This window comes from Micromys minutus (assembly GCF_963924665.1).
Source record: "Micromys minutus genome assembly, chromosome: 10".
NCBI classification, from domain to species: Eukaryota; Metazoa; Chordata; class Mammalia; order Rodentia; family Muridae; genus Micromys; species Micromys minutus.
Genome location: NC_137979.1, coordinates 58,915,188 through 58,933,235, shown reverse-complemented (window position 1 = coordinate 58,933,235; position 18,048 = coordinate 58,915,188). Strand labels below are relative to the sequence as shown.

General features: G+C 48.8%; 1 protein-coding gene across 2 annotated transcripts in view; it reads left to right on the top strand.

Moving 5' to 3' along the window:
* Positions 1–18,048, top strand: part of SLC39A11 (solute carrier family 39 member 11) — a 321,165-nt gene that overhangs the window by 195,997 nt on the left and 107,120 nt on the right. The window lies entirely within an intron of this gene.

Below are 18,048 nucleotides of genomic sequence, written 5' to 3'. Positions count from 1 at the left end.
GTCCCAGAGCATGCGCAGTCGCACTCCCCAGGGGCTGTCCTAGAGGATTTGTTTTACAAATCCACACAGAGTTCCTTGATCCTGTCTGGTGTCTGTGACCAGATCGGTTCAGCTAGACAAGGGTCTCTAGAGTGACGATTTTTTTTTTCTTCCTTTCTCTCAAGGCCCATGTGGCTGTTATTTTGCCGTCTCCCGGCTTTGGCTTCAGTTTTTCCGAGGCAGAGAATATGGGCAGATTGGGGTTATTCCTCTAGGGAACTTGATAACTCTTATTCCTGCAAAAAGCTGCTATGTGTAGCCTTGTCTGAGTTATTATAGTCTAGTACATATGGAATCCACCAAAAAAGACTGCGCCAGATCACTTATAAGCTGGGCTTTTTTCTCTAGGAGGAGAGAGATGTGTTTCTCTGTTAATTTCCATCGTAGTTACAGCAATTTCCGCCCCATAATCATACATAGGCTGCTTTTCTAAGAATTTTCCTAATTGCCTGGCTCTCTGCCATTTCCCTCTTGGCCCTTCAGCCCTTTCTGGGTCAGATGCAGACATTCTTGGTGAATTTTTCTAAAGCTCCCAATTTAGTCTGTCTTCATGTGGAGTCATACATATATATGACACACATACCCCAGCACACAGTGCCAGAAAGACCTAAATGGGTTTGCATTATTGGAGGGCCCCTGCCGTGATACCCACAGAATCTTAAATAGCCCATTGGGTGTCTGAGGACTCCTGATTCTCCTCCAGCCTGTAAAACACTGGTCATTGCAGAAGTAGGTTATCGGTCTCCCAGTCAGCCACAGTATAGTCCCTCATTCAGGACTTCCGTTAAGCAATTTAAAGAGTGAAGGTCCATCTAGTGGGCTCAGAGTCAGGTCCAGCAAGGATCCTGGCTTACAGCGTGCAGCAGCAGTCTTAGCAGGAGGCTTAACTCTTGTCAGGCAGGGGCGATCCCGAGCAGAGGGCTGGGTACACAGGTTCGAGTCCGACTACAGGGGTAAACTGCGGCTCATGGACACTTTCAGTGTTAGATGAATCATCAGCCTGATAGCGAATGGAATTGCCGAGAAGACAAACCTCTGAGGGATTGTTTAGCCTCAGGACACTTGAAAGGGATTGTGTTCATTAGATTCATTGTGTTGGGGAGACCCACCCTAAAAGCCAGCTCCAGCACACTGTTCTCTGGGCGACTCCTGGTTATGATAAGTAACTAGACAGAATCCTTCAACCTCCTCGGCTTCCTTGTAGAGAGAGCGGTGGCCTATGTGACCAGAGACTTCAAGTTCTTGCCATTTGAGTTCCCCGCCACCATAGGTGTGCTCTTAAACTACAAGCCCTTCTCTCTTGTTGGAGGCATTTTATACAGCAACAGAAAAGCAACGGAGACAGCACCTTGCTACTCTCTAAATCCTTGGCCCTGTAGGACATCACTGAAGTCCTAAGTAACAAAATAGAACAACTGGGGGCTGGGAGGCTGTTCTAGAGGTGGAGTGTAGTTTAATATTCGTAAGGCCCTCAGGCTGATGCCCAGAACTGCTGGGCACTGTGGCATCACCTGTACTCTCAGCACGCAGGAAGGTAGAGGCAGGAGGATCAGAAGTTTATGATTATCCTTAGCTACATGGCAAGTTCGAGGCCAGCCTGAGTTCTACGAAACCCTGTCTGGAAAACGAAATTACACAACTCTGAAGTGCCCAGCAAGGTTCATTTCTCGTGTCTGTGGTTTCTGCTGTCGTCTGGAGAAGATAACTCGCTCACGGTTCCTGTCAGCTGTCGGATGCTCTCTGACAAGAGTCATTTTAAGAGGCTGTCCAGCCGCCTTTGAAAAGGTTTCCTTTCTTAACACCATCCTTTATGGTTTATTAAAAATTTAGGTGCATCTTTGACATTCTCCAGGACTCTGGGTTTTCAGATAGACTTTCCAGAATGACTTAATGGACAATTGATTTTCTGTTTTGAAGTGTTTGTCTCTGCCGCCTCAGTTTTGTACACCCCGAGGATGACACTTTGTTCTCAAAAAACCTGTGCTGTAATGTAGAAAGAGGGCTTATTAGTGGGTGGCCTGGCTCTGGAGTGTTCTGCAGTGTGACCACACACCTGAGGGCATTGGTACTTACCCAAAGCACTTGAGTTAATGTGTAAAAAACCTACACGCGTAGACAGATGAATCCCGGAGCCTCCAAGCTTCACCATCCTCCTGGACTCCAAAAGTTATTGACCTTGGTTAACTAACATCATCACTGTAACAAAATACCAGAGAGACATCAACTTAAAGGGAAAAAAGGTTACCTTGGCTCATGTGTTCAGTCATCAGGTTCCAGTGCTTTGAGCTATGCTTCAAGCTCCCAGCCATTTGAGTTCTCCCTCTGATGTGTCCTGTGCCATCATACACTCAGCCGCTTCAGTCTGTGCGCTTTCCTGCTAAACGGGGCATCTTTCCAAAAGGCCTTTCCACTGTGTTCTTTTATCAGCCCACTATCACAGCAGGTACTGGAGCTGCAGCCCAATCCATGGCTGCTCTCTCTGCTCCAGCACCAGGAAGGGCAGATACATTTGCTCCCCACTTCTGTGCTAGGAGAGCCAAGCTGAATGATCGATCACTACTTCTCTCTCTCTCTCTCTCTCTCTCTCTCTCTCTCTCTCTCTCTCTGTGTGTGTGTGTGTGTGTGTGTGTGTGTGTGTGTGTTGCATGGGTGGGCATGAAATGGAGGGCTGGAGATGATATCTGCTGTCTTCCTCGTTCTCCCTTTCACTTCACTCTCTGAGGCAGGATCTCTGACCAGACTTTGAGGCTCAGGGATGAGGTGAGACTGGCAGGCCTATGAACCACAGGGCGCTCATGCCCGCCTGCCCAGCTCAGGCATTGCAGGTGTGTGCTACCCCACCCAGCTTGTCAATGGATTCTGGGGGTGAATGGCAGGCAGGCCCTCTGCCTTCCCCCTGTGAGGCTGATTATGGAGACCCATAGCAAAGCCGGCACGGGTTTATTTGTTCTTTCCCCTCTCCTTACCGTCAAGAGCTGAGTTCATTTGACAGCTGTTGCTGTGATATAGAGACCCGGGGGGCTGCTGTTTGTGTCTCCAGGACAGCACAGTGGTTGATTTTAATTATTTGGCTTGTCATCGTTGCTAGTTACTAATAATGGTTTCAAAGGAATGCTCGGGGTTTGAGTCAGAAGTGATTTTAGTTTCAGGGAACTCAAGAACAAATTTAGAAAACAAAATATTAACGCTGGCTGGCTGTTCCTAAGGGTTATAACTAATTTTTATTTTCTTCATGATTTTATCAGATTTAGACCCAAACTTCCCTATGGGGGGAAAAAAAAAACACCCTTACTTGTGATGAGATAAAGGCGGGTTTGGGGAAGGGGATGTCCCAAAGTGAGTTAACCACACCAGGATCCCTGGTTTTCAATATGCCCACCAGAGTAGAGAAAGAAATTACACAATAGGGCTAGCCTGGTGTCCTCATATGGTAGAAGTAGAGAGGGAAGTTAGGCATTTATGACATTTATTTGGGCTAGCCTGGTGTTCTTGTATTGTGGAACAGAACTCTCTGGGGTTGTGTGCATGTGTGTGTGTGTGTGTGTGTGTGTGTGTGTGTGTGTGTGTAACTAATCTCATTCCCAAGGTCTCCAACCTGATGACCTAATAACCTCAAAGCCATCTCCTAACATTTCTAACATTTGTGTTAGAAACAAGGTGGACTGTATTAGTTAACTACCGCTGCTTTAACAACCTTCTACTAACATAATGACTTTAAAAAAACAAACGAAAAGATCAGACATATTCTCCTACAAAGAATACGTCAAAGGTCTTAAATCAGTTCTGAAGTTGTTGACAAGACTCTGGTTTGCAGGAGATGCCAGTGTAGAGCTGGGGACATCCATTTCCTGTTTGTTCCAGCTTCTTCAGGTTTCTGCCAGGCAAGACAGTCACTCTGCCTTCGGCGTTCTTGTTTGAACCTTTGATGGCTGCACCAGAGAACTCAGCACAATGGGAGTCTGATAATCCTCCTCCGCCTCGGGGCAGTTTTAATAGGCTCAAGCATTAGAACGCAGATGTTTTCAAAGTTCTCATTGGTTGAGCCACAGACACCAAATCAGTCAGTGCAATGCTGGCCAGAGACAATTAGCTTGAGTCTTTCAGGGTTTTCCTGCCCCCCCCCACCCACTTCCACTGAGCTCCAGCTTCCTCATTTCCCATTCCCAGGCTGCTTCTGTTTGGCCTTCTCTATAGGCTTTGTCCAGTGGTACTGCAACTTATTCACTGTGCCTTGTGGGTGGGGGTTCAAAAAGTGTTGACTCAGTTCTCTCCTCCCCCCTCTCTCTCCCTGTCTCTCTCCCTGTCTGTCTGTGTCTCTCGTGTGTGTGTGTGTGTGTGTGTGTGTGTGTGTGTGTGCGCGCGTGTGTCTGCCACGAACTCGAGCGCAGTGTGTGTGCGCGTTTGTGTACGCATGCACTCGGGCAGTGTGCGAGTTGTATGCATGTGTGTGCACAGTGAGGGACCATGGGGGTGATGCTGTATTTATCACGGGCGTGCCATTGCTACTTCAGAACCTCACAGACAGCACCTAAGTGAGGATTTGGGGTTCTGAGGGAAGAGAACTTTGTTTTGGCCCACCATGGATTTACCCCGTCACAGTGACAAGAAGGCACGGCAAACAGAGCACCTTGGTCTTTGACAGACAGAGGTGATAGGGCCGAGAGATGAGGTACGGGGACCCCCACCCTCCCTCCACCCCCGCCTGTCCTGCCACACACACTCATTTCCTATTTCTAGCCAAGCCTCACCTCCCCGGACAGTGCTACCAGCAGGGACTTGAGCCCAGTTCAGCAGGGACTTGAGCCCATTCAAAACTTGAGCCCAGTTCAGGCGTAGGCCACAGCAGCGCCTATCTCCACCCGCTGGACGCTTCGCTGCTTCCCCGTTTAAATCAGCTCTCTCGGTGCCAAAAAGATGCTGATGGCGAACGGACTCCCAGCTGCCTTTTACTGAAGGGATCAAGATAATCACATGTTTTCTCTCCTTCCCGGGGACCTCGCTAGACAACATTTTCCCCCCATGATGCTCTATTTTTTAAAAATGGATTACAGGAGGTCCACTAATCGCTTGAAGATGTCACTTGCCCTCCACACAGAGAGGACACTGTTTCCGCTAGTTTCCCTTGAGAAAGAATCAGCATTCCGTATAAAGCTACCCTTTCCAGGCACACTGGTGTCAAAGGGTGTGCAACGGTCACCACAGTCCAGTACCCACATCCTTCCGGTCCTGTAGAGAAAGCACACGCCTGGCCGCAGTCATTTTCTCGTCCCCACCTCTGCGCATGCTTCCATCTCCTTACTCCGCCCTCCCATGGACGGCTGGCGCCCTGCGCTGCCCACGTGACCTGCTGCAGCTAGTTTCCTTCCCTCGGGTCGTCTGTTCTTTTATTGTACGGCACGTATGTTCTGCTTCTCATTTAAGCCCAGAACATTCTTCACTCTGTGATGCGATGGTTGGTCACCACCCATGGCACTGCACCAGGAGACCCACCTCTGGATTACCAGGGGGTTCCACCAAGTAGGGGAACACCTGCCTGGATATAGACCCCAGCCCGAGAGCTGGGCACTGAGTCCAAAAGAGAAGGAGCTGAGGCCGGCTTCTTAATTGTGGATGCAGCGAGGTCAGCCACCTCCCTGCCTCTATGGTTTCCCTGCCATAGAGGACAATATCCTCTGCAACCACGAGCCGAAATAGACTCCAGAGTGGCTTTGTCCTAGGAACAAGAGGCATCCGTGCGGACGAGTGTCACTGGGCTTGTATTAGTCAGCTCCTGCGCACTTGGCTTCCTTCTGCCTTGTTCAGTGCCGAGTAGGAATATGGTTCTGTGTGGGCATGCTCTGTTGCTTGCAGCCTGAACTGCCAGGTCACGGAGAAACTTTTTTATTCTTTGAAGACAACGGATTTGAAGGCACATCTGCTACATATGCAGGATGCCTAGGTCCAGCCCATTCGTGCTCTTTGCTAGGCGCTTCAGTCTCTGGGAGCCCCCAAGGGTACAGGTTAGTTGACGTTGATGGTCTTCTGGGATCCCTGTCCCCTCTGTATCCCTGTTTCCTTCTTTAAGCTCCTCCCACTTTGCTCCCTGCCACCAGCCTTATCTGTTCTTAGTGTATTGTAACTGAGGAATGCCCACAGCACCACTGGAGGAGGAACTGGCTTTGGGGTGTTGATGAGTCCCACTCACTTTTGGGTTTGGATTTTTATTGGACCACTAAAAGTCAGGATTCCACTGATCATGGCCTAAGACACTGGCTTCTGTGTGTTTCAAACATTCAGGTTGCTCCAGCATGACATCTTCATGTGCAACAAGGGCGGCTTTGGAGGGCTGGCACTTGGAGCAAGGTTGGGGCTACCGCTTGCCAGAGTCCAATAGTCACAGAGAAAAGCATGGTGTCTCTGTGACTGGGCAGAATGCTCTATTATTAGATATGGATTTTCCCAGGAAAAAAACACGACACAGTCGCTGCTAAGTCACATTCTGCTTCTGGACATTGGGTGTCGTTCTCAGTGACTGGTGATACAGCAGGTCATCACCACACGTAACCTTGAATTATCAATGACAGTTGTCTTAGTTCGGGTTTCGTTCCTGTGAACAGACACCACGACCAAGGCAACTCTTATCAAAAGAAAATATTTAACTGGGGCTGGCTTACAGTTTCAGAGATTCAGTCCGTTATCATCATGGCAGGAAGCATGGAAGCACACAGGCAGACATGGTGCTGAAGTAAGAGATCAGAGTTCTTGTTCTGAAGGCAGCCAGAAGGAGACCGATTACACCCTGGGCAGAGCTTGAGCATAGGAGACCTCAAAGCCCACCCCCACAGTGACACACTTCCTCCAACAAGGCCACACACTCCTCGTAGGCCAAGCATTCAATCTGTGGGGGCCATACCTATTCAAACCACCACAGTAATAAAAGGTATTTACTCAGGTCTTGGAAGTAGTTTATGATCACATTTAGATATTTGCCCCCTTGAATGACACAGAGGTGCAGATGTTCAGAGACGGAGCCTAGGGCCACACAGCAACTAAAGTTGCCACTCAGCTTGTTCTGCCTGGATGAGCTTCTTGGCCTCTTTTCTACTGATAAGTGGCGAAGCATCTCAGCAATTTCCGAAAAGTTCAGAGAACACGTTTTGCTTTTTTATTTTATTTTATTTTTAACCACATGAAATGTCAGCTTCTGTTGACACCGGCCGGGTATGCTGGCTGACTTCTCGCTCCAGATGTCCTGGGCTCTGCTTAGCAGCAGGCTGAGGCTGGACAACCTGGATGGGAGATCTCTTCCATAGCCAAGGCTGTCCCTAAAGGAGCCCCACAGAAGGGTGCAGGAATGGCCTAGAAGTGTGCCCTTCATTACCAGCAGTTGAGGGTGGCCGAGGACCCATCAGGGTTAGACGGACATAGACTTTAGAATCGGTAAGGCCTGGACTTAAGTCCTGAAGCCACCAGCTGTCTTATTAACCGCGTGGCTTGGGGTAAAGGCCTGAGCATCTCGGTGTTGGCAGATGTAAATTGGCGATAACACTTCCCCTTGCACTTCACTATGAAGTAACTTAACAGCTATCGCAACAGGCGAGTCACCTGCCGTGTAACCCCACTTAAGAACACAGCAGAGCCTGGTGGGCATGAGGTCTTTGCTCCCCTCCTCCCTCTTTCTCCCCCTCCTCCCGTCCTCCTCTTTTCCCTCCTCCTCTGAGGCACCCTAGTTCAATCCTTAAGGACCTTCCAGTTCTAGTCAGGTGACCTTCAAGGGGGACAGCTCAGAGCACTTTAATTCTCATCTCCAGCAGGTTACTTCAAGATTCCTCTCATGTACTCCAGGAGTTTGAAAACACTGTAATATTCTCCCTTAATTATCTGCGCCTCGGTGGGGGAAATGACATTATAATTAGCATGGGCTCCTGTATGGTGTGACATTTTGCTCAACAGATCGAGTGCCTGGGTGTGCGCGGTAGCAGAGGCTGAGAGCACACTCGCAGACTGCGCTGTTGGATGCAAGCACAAGCCTTGGAATGAACTCCTAGAGTGGGAAATGACAGCTCCAGGGTCCCTGTGTGATCCCACGAGCAAGTGCCAGGCAAGCCGGGATGCCTACCACCACTGCCAAGGGCTGTGGACACACAGGACCTCAGAGCCCTGCTTCCTGGCTGTCTTAGTTAGGGTTTCATTGCCATGAAGAGACGCCAAGACCAAGGCAGCTCTTATGAAGGACAACATTTAACTGGGCCTGGCTTAGTTGCAAAAGTTCAGTCCATTATCATCATAGTGGAAAGCGTGGCAGCCTCCAGGCAGACATGGTGCTGGAGGAGCCAGAGTTCTACATCTTGATCTGAAGGTGGTCAGGAGAGGAGACTTCCTCAGTGGACGGAGCTTGTGCAATAGGAGACCTTAAAGCCCGCCTACATAGTGACACACTTCCTCCAACAAGGCCACACCTCCTAACAGCTCTACTTCCCAGGGGCCCGGCATATTTGAACCACCACACTGGCTGAAGCCACAGTCTAAGGTTGCACTTGGATTTGGGTTAAGATGAAGACTTGTTTCCACAGTGACTCTGTTATGTCATTCTCTTACGTTTTGTGTAAGGTGAAGAGAAAAGTCATGGCAAGATAGTTGGAAGGCGATTTCTGTGTTGATTTGCCAAGTTTCTGGTTAGTTCCATGCTGTCTTGCTGCCATGACCAGAATACAGCTTAAATAGGGCCTTCTTTGTCTGGTTATTTATGTTTGTTTATTGAATATTTTTGAGATAAGATCTCACTCTATAGCCTGAGACAGCCTAGCACCCACTCTGTAACCCAGGCTGGCCTGAAACTATGGCCATCCTCCTGCCTCCAGTGTCTCAGGTACTAGCATTCTAGGCCCCTATGCCCAGCGTAAGCATGAGGATCCCTGGAATTTGGGGGCCAGCCAGCTAAGCTGAATCTAAGAGCTTCAGGTTCAGCAAGTGACACACACACACACACACACACACACACACGTACATGTGCACTTGTACCAATGTGTGCATATATACACATAGGAGCACATACATACAAAGACACAAAAAACCCATCCTGTAGCCAAGCTCAACCCTGAGCCTGGGTCCCCCGCCTCTGTCTCCCGAGTGCTGGAGTTGCAGCTGTGTGCTACCTTTCTTAGTTTATGTGATGCTGGAGATTGACCCCGGGGCTTCTGCTTGCAAGCACTCTACCCGTTGTGCTGAACCCCTGGCCCATTTCTGTTTTATTCTTGAGTGGAGGACAGGCATGAGTTCAGACAGCTCGTCCAGCTGAGTCATGATGTCCAATGCTGGGCTAAGGCAGCTCCAAGACTGGAAACACTCATGCTTCTCCCCCTGATCTGCTGCCTCCTCATACTTCTGCTGTTCTTCTTCCTCTTCCTGCTCCTCCTCCTGCTCTTCCTCCCACTCCTCTTCCTGATCCTCCTCCTGCTCTTCCTCCCAATCCTCCTTCTCCTCCTCCTCCTCCTGTTTTTCCTCCTCCTGTTCCTCCTCCTGCTCCTTCTCCTGCTCCTCTTCCTCCTGCAATTCCTCATCCTCTTCCTCCTCCTCCTGCTCTTCCCCTGCTCTTTTTCCTGTTCCTCCTCCCACTCCTCCTGCTCTTCCTGCTCTTTCTACTCCTCTTCCTGCTCTTCCTGCTCTTCCTCCCATTCTTCTTCTTGGTTCTCCTCCTGCTCTTCCTCCTGCTCCTCCTTCAGCTTCTCTGTTCCCTGCTTTTCCTCTTCATGCTCCTCCTCTTGCTGCTCCTCCTGCTCTTCCTCCCAGTCCTCTTCCCCCTGCTCCTCCTCTTCCTGCTGTCTGCTGCTCTTCTTGCTCCTCCTTCTGCATCTCCTGCTCTGCTTCTTCTCCTGCTCCTCCTCCTTTTCCTACCTTTCCTCCTCCTCCTGACCTTATTCCAGCTCCTTATCCCACTGCTCCTCCTCTTGATTCTTCCCCTGCTCCTCCTACCCTGTTCCTCCTGTTCTTCCTCCTCCTGCTCTTTCTGCTGCTCCTCCTCCCCTTTTCCTCCTGCTCCTCCTCCTCTTGCCCCTCCTCTTCCCACTCCTCCTCTTCCTGATCTTCCTTTTCTCCTACTTTCAAATAGACACTAGCCCACTCTCCTGGCCAAGACAGTATAATGGTCCATGACATCTTATACCCACCTGAAAACCTAGCCCTTTAACTCTGATTTTGAGGATGGGATCCTCTCTTGTGGAAAACACTGTGACATTTACTCTCAGGTCTTTGCGAGGAACACCACCCAGCTTATCGCCCACTGCTACTATGTAAGACATTTGTTGGACAATATATTTTCTAGAAATGCTTTGCCTCTCCTGTGAAAACAATTCATTGTGTATAACTTTTAGTCACTGGCTGCCAGGGAGGCTAAGGCCTGTATTTCCTTGATAACAGTGTACTTAGGATCTGAATTATTATTCTCCCGTTTTGCAACCAATCACCACATCACACTTTGATCAGTTTCAAAGGATTTTTTTCCCCATTAGTTGCCAAAATTGTATTCCCACGCTGCCATTTAGCTTCCTAACCACTGATTATACTTCTAGTCCAGATGCATGACCTGAGGATGCCTATTCTGGCAATAGACGAGAGGAGAGGGAGTAATCTTTGTAGTAGTCACGGAATGCTTGCAGAGTGAAGCCAGCAAGCACCTGTGTCTCAAGGGATGCAGTACAGGGGCCAGAGAGATGGTTCGATGACTAAGAGCACTTGTTCTTGCAGAGGACCTGGGTTCAACCTCCAGCACATACATGGCAGCTCACAACCATTCATAACTCCAGTCCAGTGGGATCTGACACCCCTTCAGACGTCGAAGGGTACCCGATACTCATATGATGCACATACATCTCACCTACATGTGTGAGCAAAACACTCATGCAATGCAATAAAATGAATAAATCTTAAAAAAAAGGAAACATGGGATACAATGTGAATTTTTAAACTCTCTGATAGCCATATATAGGAAAGATGTGAATATGCATACTATCTATCTATCTATCTATCTATCTATATATATATATATGCAAAATACTCAACAGGGAACTGTGGCTGGCAGCTGCCATAGTGAGGAACTCTGCTCCCAGTGCTCAGAAGCAGATCAAGGGAATGAAATAGGGTTCTAGCAACAAAGAAGCTTTCAGTTTCTCAGAAGAAACAAAGCTCACTCACACATTCATCACAACACGGCACAGGAGATAAATGGCAGCGGTGGCACAAGCCCTTAATTAATCCCAGCTCACACGAGGCAGAGGCAGGTGGATCTCTGGGAGTTCGGTGCCAGTCTGGTCTTGGTCTACACAGCTGGTGCCAGGACATCCACAGTGGATCCACAGCTACATAATGAGAGACCTGGTCTTAAAGAAATCAACATTGTACAGAATGAATGGATCGACAAAGGAAATCAACACAGTCAAGACCGGGGCCTTGAAAGCAAGAATGGATTGTTGTTGCTTTTCTGTTGTTTGAAGATGAGGCAGTTAAAACGTCACTTTGACTGCTGGAAATACTGCTGTTTGGGATCGAGACAGAACTCAGCAGTAGAGCTCTTGCCTGGCATGCACGAAGTCTTGGTTCCGTTCCCACTTCCAGAGAAACAAAACAGAGCAAATGGAAACGGGAAAGGGTCATCCCTTGTCACTGGTGTTAGCTATGTGGAGCATGCCTGTCCTCATAGAGGGGAGGCTAGCCATTTCTGTCCCTGCTTGTAAGAAGCAAATTAAAAGAGGGAGGTCGATTTGAGCTGACAACTTAAAGGACTCAGCCCATCATGGCGAGGAAGGCATGGTGGCCAGTGGGGGTCACGTGCCGTCCACAGTCAGGAAACAGAGGCGGTGAATAATATCGGTCCCTTTCCATCACCTTTCTACTTTTTATTCAGTCCAAGACCCCAGCCCATGGAGCAATGCCAGTGATGTTCAGGGTTAGGTCTTCTGTACCCTCTTAAGTGTTTTTGACATACTTCATACACCCAGAGGTTTGTTTCCATGGTGACTCTAAATCCCATCAAGTTGACAAAGATGAACCATCACAAGCGGCTTAGAGGGAACTCCAAGAGCACCCTACACAAAAGACAAGATCAAGGGCACTGTCTGGGTCCCAGACGGCTCCCGCTCATCCCACTAGTGTGGCCACAGCCAAGACCTAACTCCAAGGTGTTGGGGAGTCTGTCAGGGGTGTTTTATTTCTGCCAGATTCTTCCCCATCACTCCCCTTCCCCAGGCTGGTGGTCTTCCCTGGGTAAGGCTATGGTGGTGGGTGGGGTCATGAGATACCTATCAGACCTGATGGTCTCTGGAGAAGCCACATAGAAGACCAACTCTACCAGCTGCTCCTGTCACTTTGATACAAAGCTATAATAGTGTCACCAAGTAGAGATGTCAGAGTCCCCCATGGATGGTCCACCGTAGTTCAGCGATGACCTTGGAATGGTCGTGGTTCGCTTTACCCTAAATGGAGCTGTGGCTTTTCTAGGAAATGGGCTCATGCAAACTCTCAGCACCTTCGCTGGCTTTAGGTTCCCCACACAGTCACCAGCTCTGCTTCCAATCTCCTTCCCTGGAACCCCAATCCCCCCAGGAGGCTTGCTAATTTGTTCCTGAGCCACTCACTGCTGATAACACGTTTAATCAATTGATAACGTTCAGGGTTCACGCTCTGTAGCTGTCCCAGCTGATTCTTATTCATGTATGCTAATCTTAATGCACATTAATTATGCATTTAATAAGTCCTTGTTTCTTCTGTTTGCCTGCATTCCCGGATGGCTTTTATGGCGTGGGGTTGAGAATAATGAGTGTTACTTGTGTTCCACAAATAACAATTAACCGAGGGCGGATCCCCAAATGGAAATTCCATTTTCGCTTCCTGTCTCAGATGAAAAACAATTGAGTAAAACCGCCAAACGGACCTGATGCTTCGAGGTCTGTTCCCTGCTTTGTTGTATGTTCGCCCTTCGGGGCTGCTACCACCCATGGAATCCTCCTGTTAGCATAGAGGCATCTTAACCCAGCTTGAATGGCTTCCATTGCTTTGTGCTCGTCCTTTCTCTTTTAGACATGGCCACCAGGTCTATGACACGAGCTCAGTTTTGCAGCTTGGGGGAGAAGGCAAATCTCCCTCCATAGACAGACCCAGGGTGTAGAGAATCTTCGACATGAGTCTTGAGTGGAAGAGCTGTGATAAACCTGAGCTCTCAGAAACACCTAGGTCACCATGCCATTCTGAACCAGCTGCCCTACGGTGGCTCTATTCTTGAGAAAATAGACAACCCAATGGCCTGTGTGTTTTATACGTGGCCTGCCCAATTGTGAGTGCTGTGCCCTCATTCAGTCCTCTGCCAGTCTGTTAATGCTGAGAGCCGGGAGCCTTTGGGACTACCCTTCTGATTCTTTTTGTCCCAGGTTCTGTGCTAAAGCTGGTTAGGTCCGGTTGTCTGCAAGTGACTAGGGCCCTGTGACCTGGCTCTCTCCCTCGCTGTCTTAGCAACTTAAGGAAGGAAGATTTACATTGGCTCACAGTTTGCAGGTGCGGTCCACCATGGTGGAAATCAGCAGGAAGGTGAGATATAACTTCACATCAGGAAGCAGAGAACACTATATATCAAGTCTCTATTAACTTTCTCCATTTCCTGCTGTCTGGGATCCCAGCCTGTGACATAATGACATCATCAGTTAACCCGATCCTGAAAGATAAATTATCTACATTTATCTCCTGGATAATTCTAGAACCTGTCAAGCTGACGACAACCAATACAAACTATCCACTCCCACCCTCTCCGATGACTGCATTAACGTTCGCGGCCCCACGGATGCCTCTAGGTGATGGGATCCTTGCAGCCCATTGCAGTGGCTCAGGCTAACCCCCGGCCTTGCGGCCCCTTCTTCCTCGTCACCTCAGCAACAGTGTTGTAAGTGAATCAGAGAGATGACTCTGAAAGTCACTCTACTCAGGAATCCGGGAATGGGTTGATGCTGGTTACTTGTTGTGACAAAATACTCTGATGAGACTGACTTCAAGAAGGAAGGGTTGATTCTGGCTCACAGTTTGAGGTTACAGCCCATCATGGTGGTGAGGTTACAGGGGTGTGGGATAGCTGGTCACATATCCACGGTCAGGAAGCACAAAATGATGAATGCTGCCCTTCAAGTATTCTTCAGCCAATCCTGGGCTCCGGTGCAGGGAGCCGGGCTGCCCTCCTCACGGGCAGTCTGCTATGTCTAGAAGCCTGTCTTCTGGTGTAGATGATGTCCAGCTAACAATCTCTATTCACTATCATAGCGAGGCATCCTTAACAGACCCATACAGTCGAAGGACAAAAGAAAACTGTATTTCCCTTCACTCCCTGAGATTTGGGGATCTTATCTGAGTGATAACAAACTGGACTGTCAGAATTCTTCAATTACAAGTTTGCAAGCAGACTCTGTAGTGTGTCTCATTGAGAAATAGCCTTGTGTGGGTGTATACAGGAACAGCCCCAAGTCGAGATGGCCAGGGCTGTGAAGGAAGGGACCTCATTCCAGGCTCCAGCCTTGCCCCTGCTTTGCAGGTACTGGGAGGGCAACTGTGGTTATCGACATGAACTGGCTTGAAGCATAAAGGATTGAGATGGATGGTGGTTTTCTGGGGCCTGATACGACATGAAAATATCCCATGTCCTCCCCTTCTGTTTTCCTGTCCCTTCAGCTGTGGACCTCAGCTTACCAGCTTGCTCCTTTGTTCTCCATTAGGACTCATAGCTGTCACCTCTTAAGAGTTTTCTCATTTATATCTCTTCTTTATATTCTTACACATTCTTCGTGCCAGGGATGGGGCACAGCAGTAAAAGACAAACAGACACCCAGAATCCTGTTTTCTGAGGCAAACAAGGTCTTATATGTCAGCGCCACAGTACAGGGGTCTTCCCTCTTCTTTCAATCAAACCCTTTTTCTCCATCTGCTAAGTCATGGTGACAGTGACATGTTGCCTTCCGTGCCCTGCTCTCTAGGGCCGGCCTCCTCTTCTCCCCCTGCTTGAGGCCACTGGGGCTTTTGCATTAGGAATGGGGCAGCATTGGATGATCAGCTGACAGGTTGAGTCACTGTGTCCTCCAGGGAGTAAAGCCAAAGCATGGACATAAGGAACTTGAGGGGGAAGGGTCAGGGGTGCATGTGGTCTGGGGAAATACTTGGGGACATGTACCCACCTTGGGCTCTGTATCTTGAGGTGCCAGTCAGTCACTCTCCTCCAATCTGCTTTGTCCTGGAGGACAGGGGCAAGTGCTGGTTCTTACCTCCTGGTAATTCTGAAGAGTGCCCTGTTGCTTAGAGACAGGGATGGTGCCTGAAGTGAAGATAAGGTTGTCAAGGAAACCAAGCCACAAATTCCCTTGTTTTTCCTCGGGTTGCTGGACTGAAGAGTAAAGGATTTTGACTCTGGAAGATGCTTCCCTTCCTGCACGCGTCTAGCGGATTGATGTGTTGTTCAAAACACAGCAGAACTGGTCCCCAAGTTGACAAATGCGGCATCGAGTTCTGACTCACTGTTTCTGTTGGAGAGCATTTTCTAGTAGACAGGAGGTGGCCATTTTGATCTGGACTTTTTGCAGCCATTCCACCGTACAAGCCAGTCTCCTTGAATTCTGATGCTCGGATGGATTTCCGTACTTAAGATGGCGATCCTCACACACCTAGACACCTGCCTCTCAGCTCTGACATTACTCGGGGTTCAGAGAAAATGTTCTCCTTTGGGTTTAAGGGGATTCTTTTTGAAGCTTTAAAAATAAACAACAAACAAACAAAAAGAGACAAGCCCTCTCATCTGCCCTAGCCTACTGTCCCAGAGTACCTAAGGCAGGTGGGGGTGACATCCAGGAGTAAACCCCAAATGTTTGTGCAAGTTAGAAGCCTGCTGACAGCCTGTGTGTGTGTGTGTGTGTGTGTGTGTGTGTGTGTGTGTGTGTTTGTTTCTGTCTGTCTGTCCGTATGTCTGTCTGTCTGTTTCTTGCCTCCATGGCTTATGTTTTTTGCTCTCTGCCATTCATCTCTTCTTCCCCTCCTACCTATCCAAGGGCCCCTCAATAGTTTGTATCCCATATTTTCTGAGCCCCTTCTGTCCCTGCCCCTCATTGCTCTCTTGCCCCACACAATCCCCCTCCACAAATGACCACCTCATACAGTCCCCTTCTGCCCCTCTGCCATGTCCATGGGTGCTATGGAGAAGTAGTATTGTTGCTCAGCCAGGCTGGTGGGGGGACTTGAAACAGCCATGGGAGTCAGGGGTGGGAAGGACTTGAAACACAGCCATGGGAAGCCCACAGCCGCTAGCTGATGGGGGCATGTGGGTGTCAGATCAGAGGGAACTCTGGTGGGGCTATGAGTAACTCCGTGGGCCCCGAGGTAGTAGGACACTAAAGTACATTGGACTCCCTCCCATGGGAAGGTTTCTAATTTAAAAGGGAGAAAGTGAAGGCCCTGCTCTCCAGAACCCCAAGACAGACTCTAACTGTCAAGTTGTCCTTCAGACATGCCTATTCTGTCCCCACTGTCCGTGTCCCATTGCAGATAATGTCCTGATATTCACTCAGGTGTTCTTGGATAGAAACCTTACTACTGTCATGGTGCCTCCCATTCCTCATCCCCCCCCCCCCCCCATTTCCATCAAATACCAAACACTGGTTCCACTTCACCACACCCACTCTCTGGCCCCTTCTGGCCTTGTCCCAACACTCCCACTGAAACACTGTCCCCAGACTAAATGCTTTTACTTTTTTTTTTTTTTGGTATTTTATTTTAATTCTGTGTGTATAGGTGTTTGCCCTCTTGTATGTATGTATGTACGTATGTATGTATACTGTGTGCGTGCAGTACCCATGAAGGCCAGAAGAGGACATCAGATCATCTGAATGTGGAGATACAGATGGTAGTGAGCCACCTTGAATCCAGGTCCACTGCACGAGCTTAACCACTGGGCAATCCCTCCCGTCCCCCAACCTCACTTCTTAAAAGAGAAATCTTTTGTTCCTGCCGATCACTGTCTCTCAGAGGAAAGAAGAAAAGGTATTTCCAGGACTGACACCTTACCCATTAGATCCCATGCCCTTGACCTCTGTGTTGCCCTGTCTGGAGACATTCCATTTAAGATTATCCCAGCAGCATAGGAGAGTCCTGTTGTCTCTACACATTCACCAACACCGGTCATTGTCTGTGTTCTCCTAGTGTATGGGATGTGATTCAAGGTGGTTTTGACTTGATCTACGTGGTAATTAGTAAGAGAGAGCAGCTCCTATGTTAGGGACCACAGACCCTGATAGATATCTGAGCACATGGAGCCTCCCCTGTAATTCCTGGGTGCACATTACAGTGGCATATAACGTGCAGTCATAGATCAACAGATTCTTGACTTAATTCCTCTTCCAGAGAAGTCACCGTGCCCCAGGGGGTTGAGAGTCTTGTTTAGAAGAAGCAGGATCTGAATCCTTCCCTGGAGGGAGTGTGAACTGTATAGATGGGGAGAACTTGCATTTCCTTGTACTTTTAATTTACATGGAGACCACCCAGAGCATCAAATAATCCTTTCTGCACCCAAAGGCTTGGCACTCTCTCCTCTCACCTCTTCCTTCCTTACCCAGAATTTCATGCATGCACTTTTAAGCTCAGAAATTCTACAGCACGTTATGTTATTTAGGCTCCCATCCATGTGTGTGTGTGTGTGTGTGTGTGTGTGTGTGTGTGTGTGTGTGTGTGTGTGTGTGTGAGAGAGAGAGAGAGAGAGAGAGAGAGAGAGAGAGAGAGAGAGAACATCTTTGCTTTTTCACAAGTGTTATGAAATTTTCTGTGACAACTTCAAAAAGTCAGACTCTGGCCAGTGTGGATGAAGTGGCACTTGTGTGAAATTACGCATCCTGGAGGTTGCTGGGCTCTCTGTGGCCAGTGTGGGCAAAGTGGCACTTGTGTGACATTAGGCATCCTGGAAGTTTCTGGGCTCTCTGATTAAAACTTACCACTTGCCCCTGAGCTGCAGCACACAACGTACCC